Source organism: Bos javanicus, chromosome 8 (genome assembly GCF_032452875.1).
Source record: "Bos javanicus breed banteng chromosome 8, ARS-OSU_banteng_1.0, whole genome shotgun sequence".
Taxonomy (NCBI): domain Eukaryota; kingdom Metazoa; phylum Chordata; class Mammalia; order Artiodactyla; family Bovidae; genus Bos; species Bos javanicus.
Window position 1 is genome coordinate 87,446,678 of NC_083875.1, and position 9,985 is coordinate 87,456,662.

The following is a 9,985-nucleotide window of genomic DNA, read 5'->3' on the forward strand; positions in this document are numbered from 1 at the left end:
ATGGCCACAGGATAAACCATAGCCTTGACTAGATGAACCTTTGTTGGCAAAGTAATGTCTCTGCTTTTCAATATGCTGTCTAAGTTGGTCGTAACTTTTCTTCCAAGGAGTAAGCGTCTTTTAATTTCATGGCTGCAGTCACCATCTGCAGTGATTTTGGACTATAACATCAATTAAAAAGGTTTTGGTTCTTCCCAAATAATATACATTCATTTGAATCAGAATCCCAGGAGGATCTTTTTTTGGGGGGGGTTGAAATTGACAGGTTGAACCTCAAGTTTATGTTAAAAGAAGGTGCAAGAGAACTGTTCTGAAATATTTGAAGGAGACAAGTGACAGACAGGAAGAAATTATTTAGTAAACAAAGACTTAGTATCCAGATTATATAAAGAGTGCTTACGTGAATGCTAAGTTGCCTCAGTCGTGTCCGACTCTGTGTGATCCTATGGACTGCAGCCTGCCAGGCTCCTCTGTCTATGGGATTCTCCAGGCAAGAATACTGGAGTGGCTTCCTCCAGGGCATCTTCCCGACCCAGGGATTGAACCTGTGTCTCTTTATCTGCATCCGCAAGCAGGTTCTTTACCACTAAAGCCACCTGCAAAGCCCAAAGAGTGCTTATGAATCCATAATATAATAATGCAAACAATGAAATAGAAACAGAATAAATAGGTGATTCACAGCCAATGAAAATACAGGTGGTGGCAAGAATACACAGAAGAACTGTACAAAAAAGAACTTCATGACCCAGATAATCACGATGGTGTGATCACTGACCTAGAGCCAGACATCCTGGAATGTGAAGTCAAGTAGGCCTTAGGAAGCATCACTACGAACAAAGTTAGTGGAGGTGATGGAATTCCAGTGGAGCTATTTCAAATCTTGGAAGATGATGCTGTGAAAGTGCTGCACTCAATGTGCCAGCAAATTTGGAAAACTCAGCAGTGGCCACAGGACTGGCAAAGGTCAGTTTTCATTCCAATCCCAAAGAGAGGTAATGCCAAAGGATGCTCAAACTACCTCACAATTGCACTTATCTCACACGCTTGTAAAGTAATGCTCAAAATTCTCCAAGCCAGGCTTCAGCAATTCACGGACCATGAACTTCCAGATATTCAAGCTGGTTTTAGAAAAAGCAGAGGAACCAGAGATCAAATTCCCAACATCCGTTGGATCATTGAAAAAGCAAGAGAGTTCCAGAAAAACATCTATTTCTGCTTTATTGACTATGCCAAATCCTTTGACTGTGTGGATCACAATAAACTGTGAAAAATTCTGAAAGAGATGAGAATACCAGACCACCTGACCTGCCTCTTGAGAAATCTCTATGCAGGTCAGGAAGCAACAGTTAGAACTGGACATGGAAAAACAGACTGGTTCCAAATAGGAAAAGAAGTACGACAAGGCTGTATATTGTCACCCTGCTTATTTAACTTCTATGCAGAGTACATCATGAGAAATGCTGGGCTGGAAGAAGCACAAGCTGGAATCAAGATTGCCAGGAGAAATATCAATAACCCTAAAATATGCAGATGACACCACCCTAATGGCAGAAAGTGAAGAGAAACTAAAGAACCTCTTGATGAAAGTGAAAGAAGAGAGTGAAAAAGTTGGCTTAAAGCTTAACATTCAGAAAACAAAGATCATGGCATCCTATCACTTCTTGGGAAATAGATGGGGAAACAGTGGAAACAGTGTCAGACTTTATTTTTTTGGGCTCCAAAGTCACTGTAAAGTGTGACTGCAGCCATGAAATTAAAAGATGTTTACTCCTTGGAAGGAAAGTTATGACCAACCTAGATAGCATATTCAAAAGCAGAGACATTACTTTGCCAACCAAGGTCCGTCTAGGCTATGGTTTTTCCAGTAGTCATGTATGGATGTGAGAGTTGGACTATAAAGAAAGCTGAGCTCAGAAGAATTGATGCTTTTGAACTGTGGTGTTGGAGAAGACTCTTGAGAGTCCCTTGGACTGCAAGGACATCAACCAGTCCATCCTAAAGGAGATCAGTCCTGAGTGTTCATTGGAAGGACTGACGTTGAAGCTGAAACTCAAATACTTTGGCCACCTGATGTGAAGAGCTGACTCATTTGAAAAGACCCTGATGCTGGGAAAGATTGAGGGCAGGAGGAGAAGGGGACGACAGAGGATGAGATAGGTGGATGGCATCACCAACTCATTGGACATGAGTTTGGGTGGGCTCCGGGAGTTGGTGATGGACAGGGAGGCCTGGTGTGCTGCGGTTCATGGGATCGCAAAGAGTCGGACACGACTGATTGACAGAACTGAACTGAATAAACATATATAATAATGTCTTGGGGAATTGTAAATTCAAATTTATTTGAGGTTTTCTTTTTTTGACCACTGGATTAGAATTGGTCTAAATGCTCATCAACAGGAGAAATTGCTAAGTAAATTGTATTCCATACACTTAAGAAAAAAGATATGTACATATATGTAGTGAACTCCAAGAAACATGGTGAAGTGAAGAAAGCATGAAGATGAACATTATGTGAAAAGTCAGTGCATCTATACACACCAATATTCAGTCCAATGTGATCAGCTCTCAACTGAGCCCAAGAGGAGAGAGGGATGGGCCAGTCACAGTGACTTTTACATCTGTTCAGGAGACTAGCTGGAGAAGGCAATGGCACCCCACTCCAGTACTCTTGCCTGGAAAATCCCATGGACGGAGGAGCCTGGTAGGCTGCAGTCCATGGGGTCGCTAAGAGTCGGACACGACTGAGCGACTTCTCTTTCACTTTTCACTTTCATGCATTGGAGAAGGAAATGGCAACCCACTCCAGTATTCTTGCCTGGAGAATCCCAGGGATGGGGGAGCCTGGTGGGCTACCGTCTATGGGGTCACACAGAGTCGGACACGACTGAAGTGACTTAGCGTCAGCAGCAGCAGCAGCAGGACACTAGCATGTTTTTGAATCTTGGGCATGAAGATTTATTAATAGCTGTTTTTTAAAATTCCCTTAGCCAAATTCTATGCCTTCTAGAAAATGAAAAATATTCTGCTGATGTTGTTCCTTTAGAGTGCTGCTGGGCATCGAATATAGATGCTTCTTTCTGAAAACTAAACCCAAGAGTTATTCAGCAATCAGATTTAGCATTCTGGCTCCACAGAAAAATAACAATGCTATATTAAGTTCCCAGTGCCAAGTAGGTGGCCAAACCCTATAAGTGACATTCTTAGTTTTTCAACAAACTAAATATGCCTGAGACATATTTCCTGAATGCTTCTTCCTCAAGCAAAAGCATGAAATTATCAGCCATGCAACTGACATTCCCAGAATGGCAGTGTGCATTCCAATGTGGGAAGAGACCCAGAGGAACAGAACTTTCCCTACCACCCTCCATGGTGAGAGGAATTCTGGGGAAGCAATTTCACCTCCAGGACCTGTTTAATCACCTTAAGCTCTGGTGGGCGAATAATATGTCACGTCCACTTATCAAGAATCAAAAATGAATTTGAAACAAAGACATGACCCAACATGAATACTCATTTCATCAACTTGTGTTGATTCTCTTGACTTTCTCCACTTCTAATTTTGGAATGGAATGAAATTATTTTTGAAAGAGCATTTATGAATTTCTTGGACACTGCAGACTTTAAATATTTAGCACTTCTCTGTAAAGAAAAAAAGAGCCTTACAACATGGAAATTCATAGCTCTAAGCAGACACAAATCAGCGACTTTTTATGTGTAGAGAGTGCCAGACTCCAATTTAAAACTCTCCAGCGGCTTCATCTTCAAGCAAGTTAATTCCAATCACTTCCCGAGTCACATTCTCATCACCATGCAAAGCTTTTGAAGAGAAACTGGCTTTCTTCTTGCCCTGGGGAGTTCTGGCGGAGCAAGTCCTTGTGGAGGTGGGCGTTTTCCCCTCATTTCCATCCCGTGAATAGTTGTGGAGCGAACAGCGACTGATGCGGAGACCAGGCTGATAACATGTGTCACCTCATGGCAGCAGGAGAACGGATGTGACTCCAATTCACGCTTCTCTTTGGTTTGGTTTTTGACCAAGTAAACCTTGTCAACGTATCAAAGCAGCCTTTATGGTTTGTCTTTAAATCAAGAAAACACAAAATGGTATTTTCTTTGTTGCTCCACTCAGTATTCACTTGATGATTCTTGCCACGCCTCCCCCGACCCCCTCCAAAAATCGAACTAAGAAACGCCTGGCAGGGTCCCTAGAGTTTAAATGCACTTTGCACAAGCTAAGAACGCAGATGCATATTACAGAGCCTGGAGGGTAGAAGGTTAGAAAAAAATACACAAAACTTCTTTAAATGTGTGAAAAATCCTTGGAAGTAAACATGCACTGAGTTCAGTCTTCCTATTGAGTGTGCAGCGCTGAGCTGCGAGAGGTCATACTGGGGGCAAGGCCTGGGGAGGACGGCTGGAGGCAAACGTTGGATGCTGTAAATTCTCAGGGTGACATTCTGCTCTCATGCATGGGCCATACATACTCCACCACTGCATCTCCCCACTGCCCTCTCTCTTTCTTTCCTCGCTTGCTCCCCTTCTTTCCTGGCAAAAGGAACCCTCTTAAGTTGCCCTTGAGCCTGCATTCTAATCTGCTCTCTCCCAAATGGAATCCACTTCTCTGAGCTAAGCTGCATTTTGTAGCTTTGTGGCAACACCAAGCCCACTTTATTTCCACTTAAAGGGCTGCCTGTTCTGTTTACCATCACTTCCTAGGAACTTAACCTCATTTATAGTCTGACTTTCCTCCACATTATAGAGTTACAAGGGAGCCTCAAAGCTTCTTTCTCTCCATAGCCTGCATCCAGCCGTCTCTCTGACCAGCGGGTCTGTCCCAGGCCCTCTGAGCCTGAAGGCTGGTCCTGACAAGTGATTTGTTTCCATTTGCGCTCGCCTGCCTCCAGCCAGCGTGACCGTTCTGTGCTCAGAGCTGTACAACTGGCACGTCTCAACATTCCTAAAATCCCAGAGAGGATCTCAAAATAGAATAAGAAATGAGAATTTAAATTAGAAGCAACAGCCCTTGCAGGGCTGCCAACTTTGGGCAGAGAGGGTTTTGCATCCCCCTCCCCCACCAGGGTCCTGGTTTTCCCATAGGGTTTTGCAGTTCGGGAGCCAGCCTCCCTCACCTGTGACTTGGACTGGCTATTTTATTATTTTTAAAATTTATTTATTTTTAATTGGATGATAATTGCTTTACCAACATTGTATTCGTTTCTGCCGTACATCAACATGAATCAGCCACAGGTAAACATATGTTCCCTCCCTCTTGAGCCTCCTTCCCACCTCCAACCCCATCCTACCCCTCTAGGTTGTCAACAGAGCACTGGGTTTGAGCTCCCCGTGTCATACAGCAAATTCCTGCTGATTATCTAGTCTACGTATGGTGATGTATGTTTCCATGCGACTCTCTCAGTTTGCCCCACCCTCTCCTTCCTCCACCATGTCCACCAGTCTGTTCTCTCTCTGTGTCTCCACTGCTGCCCTGCAAATAGCTTCATCAGTACCATCTTCCTAGATTCCATGTATATGCGTTAATATACGATATTTATTTTTTCTCTTGCTGACTTACTCCACTCTGTATAATAGGCTCTAGGTCCATCCATCTCATTAGAACCGACTCAAATGCACTCCCATTTATGGCTGAGTAGTATTCCATTGTATATATGTATCACAACTTCTTTATCCAGTCATCTGTCGATGGACATCTGAGTTGCTTCCATGTCCTAGCTATCGTAAATAGTGCTACAATGAACATCGGGGTACATTTTGGACTGGTCATTTTAAAAGGAAGCTGAGGTTGGCGTGCTGATTCCCATGCCTTTTGAGGAGCAAGAGGACACTCAGGTCCTTAGAGATCTTCAATGCAGAGACTAACCTACCCTCATTCCAAGCACGGAATAGGAGGAAGGTGGATGTAGGAATAATAAAACGAAATTGGTTGAAGACTTGCCTTCTTACCTTGGATCTGGGGTGTTGTGCTCTGAGCTGAGCCATTTAGATGGATTTCAGACAGGCAGCACCACAGTCACCTTTCCTGGGAGGGGAAGGTAAACCTCCATGTCCGTGTGTGGCCAGTGCCACAGAGTGGCAAGTGGCAAAGCAGGGCCCCAGTTAGGGCTGTCCTTGGGAAGGGGGAGTACCCTCCACCCTCTCCTGGAAGGTGACATCTCCCTCTCCTGGCCCTTCTCACACATGCCTGGAACAAGGCCCTTCTCTGGACCCATGGATCCCAGGAGAGGCCGTTCACAGGCTGGAATTGGCTTCACCTGGACCTGTGTCCTGGCTCCAGCCCTCAAGGAGGTGGATCCCACCTCTTGCTGTGGGTTTCTGTGCACAGCACCAGGCTTGATGCTCCGTTATATTCTTAGTAAAAGTCTCCTCAGTACGTTACGCCTCCCTCCCTTCACCTCGAGTTCTCATAGTAAACCATAGCTCTCACTTCTTTACACACTTTGGAAAAGGCTGGGCAACTCACAATAAAAAACGCTGGGTTCATTGGATGTCACCCCACTTCCTTACCTCTTGTTTTCTGAGAAGGAAAGCCTAACTGGTGTGAAGCACAGAATGAGAAGTTGGGCTGCTGGAATGGACTTACTAGAGAACTCGGACTTCAGTTCTCTCCACTGGTTTCAGCTGCAGGTGAAGAACTCTTACCTTCTACCTCTTGGTTCCCCCAAGGATGCCTTCCTCAGGTGTCCTAAAGGATCCTCAAAGGCACAAGAGGTTCAGTGCTGAGCTGGTGGAGTGCCCTCTGGAAGGTGACATCTTTCTATCCTGGCCCTTCTCACACATCTCAGGAGCAAGGCCCTTCTCTGGACCCATGAATCCCAGGAGAGGGACTCCGGAACTGGGCCGAGATCCCAGGGTCCCTTCAATGCTAGGAGTGAATCCATACCCTAGGGTGAATTCTTGAGGAAAGTTCCCAGTGGAACAGGATCTCCAGGAATTGATATGAGCCTAGCAGGTTCAGTAAGCCCCTCTGGGGCTGAGTCCCAGGGCCAGGTCCATTGGGCAAGTCAGTAAATGCTCACTTCCTGCTGGATGAGGAACTGAAGGATGCTGCAACAGCCACAGCTAATGTTCACTGCGCATTTCCTTCTTGTCTGTCTCTGTCACTGAAGCTTTTCCGACAGTGTCTTATTGCACAGGCAGAAGTTCCTCTTTGTTTCGTATATGTAGATACTGCCCAAGCGGTAAGATGTCCCATTTGCTAATGCATCAGGGACATTTCCTGATGTTTTGAAATGGTCTCTCTCGGTACCACGTCAGGACTTAACCCAGCCTGAATCTCCCTCCTCACCCTCTTCTTTCAAAATCAGGACCAGTGGGAAGTGACCCTTCAGTTTCCTGAAATTGATAGGGGCTGTTGTCCTCTTCCTCCAGGCAGACCTGTGTGCTAGGACTCCTGGAAAAGCAGAGGCTACAGGCAGAAGAAAACACATAATACTTACTATGCAAACAGCATAAATGAGTTTTGATTGAAGTACTCTAGGACTCCCATTGTTAAGATCAAGCTTAGTAGGCTGAAGATTTTGCACTTCTTTTTGATCGTGAAATTTCAGGCATTGAATATGCATTGAGATAACTGGGTCATTGCCTGTGGGTTAGAAGGAACGGGATCACTCCAAGTTCAAGTTGTATGGAGGCATCAGCATCCCTTGACCTCTGCCCTGTAGCACCTAGACCAGCTGCCTGGTCCAGGGTCACGTGCAGAGCTGATGTTGAGAGTGGACTCTGACCTGAAAGACCTTCCTTGTTCACTTTTGAAGCCCCAGTTTCCTCAGCATAACACAGTGAAAAATGATCGTCCCTACTGTGTAGAGCTCAGAGAAGGAAACATGCGCAGCCCAGGATTTGACAGTTAGTCTCCAGCCAAAGTCACTTCTTCTTCTTCTTTTTAACCACTGATACTTAAATTTCTTGCTCAGTGATTTGGAGCTTTGACGTCATTCTCTGTAGGAAAAGTTGGCTTTGTGTTTTGTGGAAACCTATCTCTGTGTTCTCAATGGCCTGCTGCTATCCACACAGTGAATAATCTTTCCTTGGGTCAGCCACCTCCTCAAATCTAGAGGGAGGAAAAGGAGGTGGGAGGGTTCTGAGTAACTGCAGGGAAGTGGGGTGCTGACTGCATGTCAGGAACCTCCAACCGTACACTTTGCCTTCCAGCGAAGCCATGAATGTGTCCAAGTTACTGGGTTTTTTTTTTTTTTAGTCAGGAACCAATAGGGAACTTTTCCTAGCATGTAGGCAGTGAATATTTGCAAAGGAAAGCAAATGAATGAATGAATGAATGATTTCTTTCATTTTTCCTTGAGAGGAGGTCTGCTCAATGTTAGAGCCCATGCCCAGAGCTGGATGCCGTAGGTCTAGATTCCAGCCGTGCCACTGCTGCCCATCTAATTGTCCTAACACTCACCTCCCAGGAATGGCAGGGACTGAATGAGGTCATGTAAGTCCCTTAGCACAGGTCTGGTGATTCTTTGTCAGCAATACCGGCAGCTTCTAAATCATGGCCAGTGGTCTTCCCTGGCTTGCATACTTCCACCTGAACCGCTTGTTGGGTGCAGTCTCATTTTGAGTTTTAGAAGAGTGGTGGCTTTGATCCCACATATATTTATTGGTTAGCTATATTTGGGCAGAGCACCCATTTTTGCTTAAGTCTGTGTTTGAGTGTCTGTGTGTATATGTCATGCAGCTCTCTTGGCCCCTCTGTGGGCATATTTTTGGTATTTAAATTTTTTCTTGCTTATCATGCTTCTCATCAGTGAGCATTTTTCGTGCCTGGTGGAGATGGTTTAAATTCTTAAAGTTTTTGAGGGAGCCAAGGGGCATCCAATGAATGGTCTTTCTCCTCTATTGCATTCCTTACCATGGGGAGGAAAAGGCAGAATGAATATCTTTTTGCACTATTAAAAAATAAATAATTCCTAGGCTGAGAGCTAATAGGAGAAAAGTGTGCATAAATGTTAATTGAGGGGAAAGTAACACTGTGGACTGCAAAATGAATTAGAAAACCAACTCTTTCTACCAGTGTTGGAGACATTTGCTCCCTGGTTGAAAGAAATATAGCTTGACACAATGGGTGTATTTTGAAAAGAAATAACGGGGCAAGCCTTCACACGTTTGATGTTGGGATTGCAGGTTACACGCGTAAGAGACAACGACTTGTGTTCTTTCTGGTAATCGGGTAAGTTGTGGTCTCTGCAGAGGGGTTGACGTGCTCTCTCTCCCTGAACTGTTTTCTTCTTATTTTCTGAGGCTTTGGAATAAGAAATGCACCATGTGCTGCTGCTTTCCCACTGCCCTCGTCCTGAGTCGCCAGTGTTCTTGAGTGCAGGAGGCTCTGTCAAAGCCCTGTACTTATCTATTGTAGTGTTCATTGTTGCCACAGAATCTGAGTTCTCCTGAGAAAGTGACCAGTGGAAATCAGAATTCTTATTAACTTCATTGTAGCCATTAAAGAATGCTCTTGTTATAAACACGAGGCAGGGATCAATCTAGACAGATCCATCAGGCCCTAGACAGGAGCAAAGTGGTCTGAAAACAGAGCTTGGCAAGACTCAGTTTTTGGCCCAGGAAGCCAAATTTAGACAGCATGGAAAGCAGTAGGATTTGCAGTGACTGGGAGCAGTGAGGGAATGCCCCGGCAGGAGAACCACCATGAGCAAATGCATAGGGAGGTGATGGCTTCACGTTGTGATGACAGAGCAGCTCTGCCCAAGAGAAATATAATGTGAGCTATGTATACAGTTTACAATTTTTTAGTAGTTGAGCTATAAAAATAAGCAAGTGAAATTAATTTTAATAAAATATTATATTTAATCTGCTATATATAAACTATCAGGGCTTCCCTGGTGGCTCAGTCAGTAAGGAATCTGCCTGCAATGCAGGAAACCCAGGTTTGATCCCTGGAGAAGAAAGATTCTCCCAGAGAAGGAAATGGCAACCCACTCCAGTATTCTTGCCTGGGAAATTCCATGGACAG

General features: G+C 44.7%; 1 long non-coding RNA gene across 1 annotated transcript; it reads right to left on the reverse strand.

Moving 5' to 3' along the window:
- Positions 1 to 609: 609 nt before the first annotated feature.
- LOC133253066 (uncharacterized) lies at positions 610 to 7,316 on the reverse strand. The gene is made up of 3 exons (XR_009738165.1): positions 5,570 to 7,316; positions 4,763 to 4,973; positions 610 to 4,076 (listed from the first exon to the last, which is right to left on the reverse strand). It is a non-coding gene; the product is annotated as an uncharacterized LOC133253066 (long non-coding RNA).
- Between the last annotated feature and the right edge of the window lie 2,669 nt (positions 7,317 to 9,985).